The 7,802-nt window shown below is 43.1% G+C and overlaps 1 long non-coding RNA gene across 4 annotated transcripts in view; it reads right to left on the bottom strand.

Moving 5' to 3' along the window:
- Positions 1 to 4,246: 4,246 nt before the first annotated feature.
- Positions 4,247 to 7,802, bottom strand: part of LOC119323837 — a 7,078-nt gene continuing 3,522 nt past the window's right edge. For all 4 annotated transcript variants that reach the window (XR_005156534.1, XR_005156533.1, XR_005156537.1 and 1 more), the window contains one exon: positions 4,247 to 4,807. This is a non-coding gene — a long non-coding RNA (uncharacterized LOC119323837). The remainder of the gene's footprint in view (positions 4,808 to 7,802) is intronic.

The following is a 7,802-nucleotide window of genomic DNA, read 5'->3' as shown; positions in this document are numbered from 1 at the left end:
CAAAAGAAATGAAAGGAAAAGCGTCACAACTCACAACTGTCACCTGTCAATCAAGTAACACAAACATTCGTAGGAACACGGAAGAAGTCACACAACGAAAGACCAGGCTATACTTTTTCAGTTTTGCTAGAACTCATCTAGATGAGATATAATTTGGTTTCATTCATCTTTTATAGCCACTGGATGTGATGCTATAAGATACGTGTGTGCTGACGTGGGTTGTACATGTTCTTATTTTCAAAGCGAATGAGACCAAATTATATCTTATCTAGATGAGTTCTACGTACTCCCATACTTTTTTCAGAAGTTGCGCAATGACCTCAGTGCATTACAAGGAGTTCCACGCCAAAGGTCCAAAGCCAACCAGGATCATGGATCGAACAACAAGTAATCAAGACAACACACTACGGAAAGTACCAATTACTGTAGCTAGTACGTGTATAATACTCCATGGATGTAGGGTTCTTGTGGTGAACTTTATTGTGCTCTTGCTGGGCGATAATCGTAGAGTCAATTACATCATAGGTGCTAAAACTTGGCGTGAAAAATCACTTTAGTGCCAAAACTTGCGGCATACATTGAACTGGTGCTACAACTTGGCTTTGGCATGCATATACGGTGCAAATTGCATTTGTAGACAGGTACGGAGCTGATTAGGCGCGCCACGTGGCATCAGGCCCGCTGCCAGTCACTGAAGGGTAGATATTGGGCGTGTGTCATGTTATTTTTTGGAAAACCCATAGGAAATATTTTTCAAAAATAAATTGTGGCCAATCGGATTTGAACCGTGATCTGCAGCGTGGAGGCGCTCATGCCCAACGAATGCACCCAGAACAATTTTCTATTAATGGGGATTGAAGAAGGCAGCCTCTCTTTCATAATCATAAATTTAGTAATATTTGAGATGTATACTACCACGTATTAGTGTATGAGACATGAATGTATCTACCGCCAGGTCGTACGATGTATTTTTACTTTGTCACAAAAAATTATTATGTATCTTTATATTTACTAGATTTGTTTACATAAAACTGGGAAAAGGAGTATATTGTCAAAACAAGTGTTTGAACGAACATATGTATTTTACTAGTCTTGTCTCGAATATTGCCACTAAAATTTGAAGTGCTTTCTAGTATGGAGCCAGCCAGTGACTTGACGACAATATATCCAACTGACCTTGCATTGCATGATTACCAGTTAACAAAAAAATTGGTATATTTGCAAATGTACATTATATATCAAGGCGGACTTATGCTAGCTGGAGACCCTAAACCATTTTCAGTGTTAATTTGTTAACAAAAATAACTATATGTAAATTATAATCTTTTTACGAATATGTAAATCATAATCGTGTGTCATGCTTTCAGATTTTTTTAAAAAAATTCTATGTATTTTAATAAATGCTTACATAAGTTTAAAATGTTCACAAGTTTTTTTAGAAACAAATCTTCACAGTTTACCAAAATATTAATGTAGTATATAAAAATGTTCATGCTTTAATAATTTTTCTTTATATTTTAATAAATGCTTATATAAGTTTATAAATCTTCACAGTAACGAAATACCCATGTAGTCTATAAAAGTGTTCATGTTTTAAGAAACATATATTCATATTATGTAAAAATCGTTGGCTAGGATTCAACAGTGACATGTAGTCATCAGGTGGGCGTAGCCACCACCCCACCCAACAGCATTATTTTTTTCTTCAGAAATTTATAAAATATATGTAAATTATAATATGATATTATAAATAATATATATATACATAAGAATATTACATTATAAAATTATTTACGTATTATTTAAAAAATTATCCATATGGTTAAATTGTAAATTAGATAATTATGCCCGTAATAATTTTCATATTCAATAAAAATACCAAAGTTTTTTTCTATATATTTAAATAAAGATAATGTATATTTAAAATTTGCATGTTTTAATAAAATATTTATGTATTATAAAAGTGTTCATTTTTATTCTGCAGTTTATTTTGTTTATAATGCACACTTATAATTTGCATATAATTTATAATTCTTTTAACAAATAACAGTGCAAAATGGTCAGTAGGGTGTCGAGCCCGCTTAAGGTCTACCGAATATATAGAGTGTGTATCCGTTTAGTATGAAAACGATTCTTGGTCCATTGGTTAGGCAGACGCGCATCCATGCTGCAGAGCACGGGTTCAAAATCCATCGGCCACCATTTTGCCCATAATTTGCTCGCTCACAGATGAACTGACACGTGGCAGTGGCCTTTTTGCGAGAAAAATAATTTCGATGGGATTTCACAAAATAACAGGCCACAAGCTCTATCTCTACCATTCAATGGCTGTCAGTGGTCCCATGCCATGTGGCGCACCTAGTCAGCACTGTGTCTGTATACAAATGTGATTTGCATTGTATATACACGTCAAAGCCAAGTTGTAGCACCAGTTCAATGTATGCCGTAAGTTTTGACAGTAAAGTGATTTCTCACGCCAAGTTTTAGCACCAATGATGTAATTGACTCTTTAATTTACATGGGACATTTGTATCAGTACTAAAAGAACCATTCAACCCACCACAGGTTCTATTTTTATTTGCTGCCTTCTATTATGTTTGTTATTAAAATTCTACAATTAACATCCTCACATAACCCTCGCTTTGTTTCATATCCTGCTTGTGAACACATGTACTGATATGTGTCTTCCTCGGGTTGCTTTGGGCTTGTGCGTGGGCTGCTGCTGATCAGTTGCTTCTAGGTTTCTCCATCGTTGTTGCCTTCGCCGCACGTGCAACAATTGCAGAATCAGCAAGCAGGTCGGCGCCACACCCCCTTCCCTCTTCGTCATGCCTTTAGTTGACGTTGCACACGTCCTACTCGTTCTAGCATGTTTGGCTGCCTATTGGGTGATCATGTTAATGCCTGACATATGAAGTGTGCATAGCATTTTTTTCACAGGGCCAAAGGTAGGACAAATCTCAAGTTGTATAATACTTGATTATCTTTTATTTATTTACAAGGAAAGCCTGAAGTCATGGTAGGTTCGATCGAACACACTCACTTCTCCCAGAATTCATATATTCATTAGAAGTTCACAACCAACGCATTTGCAGACAGCGGAGCACATATGGTTGTAGTAGGAAAAGAAGTGGGTGCAGCTGAAGAGCCAGGACGCCAACAGTGAGGAGCCGTTCATCATCGAGAGGACCAACCACAAATCACATATACTACATCTGTTCCGAAATACTTGTAGTTAGCGAAAACTAGTACAAGTTCCCCCAACTACAAGTATTTCGGTATAGAGGGAGTACATAGCCCACCTAGTGAAGTTCCTACATCAAGATGCTCTTCTGTCATGTATGCTGTGAGCCAAATTGCATTTCCTCACTTTTGAACCAGCTGCCATAATATAATGTACTTCCCCCGTCCCATAATATAAGAACATTTTGACACTAGTATAGTGTCAAAAACATTCTTATATTATGAAACAGAGGGAGTATCATCTAGCCGGCTCTTAAGCTAAGTGCTACTCGTAGACTGTCACATGTGACGGATCACGTCTACATAATGTTGTTTATAAAGAGCCATGAGCTGCGTTTGCATGTATCACATCATAACAAAAAGGCCAGCCTAATGGGCGATGCCTACCTGAAACCGCCCAACTTCTTTTTAGGAAGCCCACAATGGCAGGCCCCAACCACTAGTCTGTATGACCCTGCGTGTTCGTGTGAAACGATCCATGGGTCAATTACACTCTCTCTCTTAATATCCTGACGCGTACACATGTGTCTGCAGGTGTACCATCCGAACATCGGCCCGGAGGGAAAGATGGCGCTGGACATCTTCCAGAGCGAGTGGAGACCTGCTCTCACGATAAGCACGGCCCTCCTATCCATCGTCTCCATCCTCTACGACCACCTGCTCGACCTCCCCGTCCGCCACGACGGCGCCTGGCGGTACAAGCGCGAGCGAGGTCATTTTGAGCAGAAGGCCAGGGACTGGACACGCAGGTACGCCTCAGCGCCGGTCGCCTCCTTCTATTCGGTAGGGAGGGAGACGTTCGAGGTGGCGGCGGATAGTGGAGTGGTACGTCGTCGTTCTTGGGGGGCAGGGCAATGGCGCTCCTTCACGGCTCGTCACCCATGCATTCAGTCATGAATGCACCACGATCATCGCCCAACAAAAGCACAATAATTAAAGTCTTGACTACTTGTCATGCTTTGTGATCCATGATCCGTGTTGGTTTTGTACTGCACTGAGGTGATTGCAACCAAAAGTTAATCAATCTGTAGGTCGATGATGCAACTTCTTCTGAAAAAAGATGGCACGCTGGTCATCGTGACCTATTCCGTGTTCCTACAGATGTTGTGTGATAGGCACGTGACAGTTGTTACGCTTTTTTTTCTTGGACATGGCTAGGGAGCACCCATTGGCTCGTTGGATGTCTGGGGCACACACCCAAAAAAGGAAAGTGGGGAAACCCCTGAACAGCTGGCGGAATAGAAAAGGAAGGCCCAGTCCTACCCTTCCGCATCTCCTGTGTTCGTAACCGCTCCTCCACACCTGCCCATCTCCCCGACTACAGCGTGCTTATCACACAAGAACCGTGTCTAGCCTGCCTTTCCCCTCCTTCATGCACTTCCCTTTTCTCCAACTGGTAATCTGCTGCAAAAGACCTCCATGGATCTGCATCTTGAAGGTTTCTGAAAACCTAAAACTAGCGGCAGCAGCATCGTCACGCTCCGCCCCCACCCCAAAGTTCCGTGCACCTCCTCTACAGCGAAGGCACTGGGCCCTGAAGAGGTGAGTTCTTCCTTCCTCCGCCCTGCAAAACATGAATATGTTTTTAGGCAACTTAGTGCTATTTCTAGGCAAAAGTAAAGGCGCACAGGGGCAATTTGTGTCTCTGCTAGGCACAAAGCGCAAAAAAAATTTGTAGGCAACTATTTTCAACATGTCTAGGCAAACTCGTGGTTTTTCTCCGTTACTTCCGCCTGTAGATGCAACAGGAGTGTGGGGACTTATGTACACAAAAGTCCCCTTGTTGTGATTCTTAGGCAACTTAAGAGGCAAAAGTAAATGCGTGTGGGGGGCAACTATTTCGACATGTCCAGGCAACTCATGGTTTTCTTCCTATTACTGTCCGCCTATGGATGCAACAGGGTGTGGGGACTTATGCTCGAAAAAAGTGCGTTGGCGAGATTCTTAGGCAACCCAGCGGCAAATTTTTGGAGAAGTAACTACGTATGGCGGCGATTTTGTGTCCCTTACTAGACATAAGTCAGGGAAAAACCCCTCTGTAGGCAACTATGTTGATATATTCAGACAACTCATGGTCTGCTCCCCCCTACAGCATCATATTGACTTCTTGGGGGTTAAAAGGGAAAAGCAACTTGTTGCATGTGTCCTGGGAAAATCATATGGACATCAGAAGCAAATTATGTGTTTCTTTTAAAAATCAACTTCAATGGATTAGTCCCATCAAACTAACAGAGCATTGACAAAAAAGCGACTTATATGGCTTATTTTAAAAACAAAGTTCAATGGCTTATTTTCAGCAGCTAGGAGAGATTTTGTCAAGCAAAACATGTGGTTTATTTAAAAGTTGAGTTCAAATGGATTAGTCCCCCAGCAAGCTAACAGAGCTTTTTTGCAAAAAAATGACTTATGGGTTGTACCAAAATCAAAGTTCAAATTGCTTAGTTCCAGCAACTAGTAGAGGTTTGGCAAGCAAAACTTTTAAATAAACCACATGATGTGGGGACATGCACGGAAAAAGTGTTGGAAATATGCCCTAGAGGCAATAATAAAAGGATTATTATTATATTTCCTTGTTCATGATAATTGTCTTTATTCATGCTATAACTGTATTATCCGGAAATCGTAATACACGTGTGAATACATAGACCATAATATGTCCCTAGTAAGCCTCTAGTTGACTAGCTCGTTGATCAACAGATAGTCATGGTTTCCTGACTATGGACATTGGATGTCGTTGATAACGGGATCACATCATTAGGAGAATGATGTGATGGACAAGACCCAATCCTAAGCATAGCACAAGATTGTGTAGTTCGTTTGCTAGAGCTTTTCCAATGTCAAGTATCTTTTCCTTAGACCATGAGATCGTGTAACTCCCGGATACCGTAGGAGTGCTTTGGGTGTACCAAACGTCACAACATAACTCGGTGACTATAAAGGTGCACTACAGGTATCTCCGAAAGTGTCTGTTGGGTTGACACGGGTCGAGATTGGGATTTGTCACTCCTATGACGGAGAGGTATCTCTGGGCCCACTCGGTAATGCATCATCATAATGAGCTCAAAGTGACTAAGTGTTTGGTTACGGGATCATGCATTACGGTACGAGTAAAGTGACTTGCCGGTAACGAGACTGAACGAGGTATTGGGATACCGACGATCGAGTCTCGGGCAAGTAACGTACCGATTGACAAAGGGAATTGTATACGGGGTTGTTCGAATCCTCGACATCGTGGTTCATCCGATGAGATCATCGAGGAGCATGTGGGAGCCAACATGGGTATCCAGATCCTGCCGTTGGTTATTGCCCGAGAGCCGTCTCGGTCATGTCTACGTGTATCCCGAACCCGTAGGGTCTACGCACTTAAGGTTCAGTGACGCTAGGGTTGTATGAATATGAGTATGCAGCATATCGAATGTTGTTCAGAGTCCCGGATGAGATCCCGGACATCACGAGGAGTTCCGGAATGGTCCGGAGGTAAAAAATTATATATAGGAAGTGATGTTTCGGCCATCGGGAAAGTTTCAGGGTCACCCGGTATTGTACTGGGACCACCGGAAGGGTCCCGGGGGTCCACCGGGTGGGGCCACCCATCCCGGAGGGCCCCAAGGGCCGAAGTAGGGAGGGGAACCAGCCCATAGTGGGGGGGCGCCCCACTTGCCTTGGGGGGTACTCCACCCCCTTGGCCGCCGCCCCTTGGGAGATTGGATCTCCCAGGGCCGCCCCCCCCCTGGGGGACTATATAAAGGGAGGGGGGAGGGGGCAGCCGCACCCTGAAGTTCTGGCGCCTCCCTCCCCTTGCTACACCTCTTCCTCCTCCGTCACGTGCTTGGCGAAGCCCTGCCGGAGTGCTGCTGTTCCACCACCACCACGCTGTTGTGCTGCTGCTGGAGCCATCATCATCAACCTCTCCTTCCCCCTTGCTGGATCAAGAAGGAGGAGACGTCATCCGCTCCATACGTGTGTTGAACGCGGAGGTGCCGTCCGTTCGGCGCTAGGATCTCCGGTGATAGGATCACGACGAGAACGACTACTTCAACCCCGTTCTTTTGAACGCTTCCGCTCACGATCTACAAAGTGGTATGTAGATGCATCTCCCATGACTCATTGCTTAGATGAACTCATAGATGGATCTTGGTGAAACCGTAGGAAAATTTTTAATTTTCTGCAACGTTCCCCAACAAAAAGTGCCTTGGCGTGATTCTTAGGAAACTTAGAGGCGAAATTTAGGCAAAAGTAACTGCACACCGGGGCAATTTTGTGTCCCTTAGACATAAGTCATGGGGGGACCCCTCTTTAGGGAACTATCTCGATATATTCAGGCAGCTAGCAGACATTATGCAAGCAACTTGTGGTTTATCTTGAAAACAAGTTCACTGGATTAGATTGAGAATTGGAAAGCGACTCGTGGTTTCAAAAAGAAACAGCAAGCTAACAGAGATTATGCAAGCAACTTGTGGTTTATTCATGATGTGGGGATTTATGCATGGAAAAAAGTGCCTTGGCGTGATTCTTAGGCAACTTAGCGGCGAAATTTAAGCAAAAGTAACTGCGCATCG

Source organism: Triticum dicoccoides, chromosome 6B (genome assembly GCF_002162155.2).
Source record: "Triticum dicoccoides isolate Atlit2015 ecotype Zavitan chromosome 6B, WEW_v2.0, whole genome shotgun sequence".
NCBI lineage: Eukaryota > Viridiplantae > Streptophyta > Magnoliopsida > Poales > Poaceae > Triticum > Triticum dicoccoides.
Note: the sequence above shows the minus strand (reverse complement) of the source record. Positions and strands in the feature narration are given on the sequence as shown.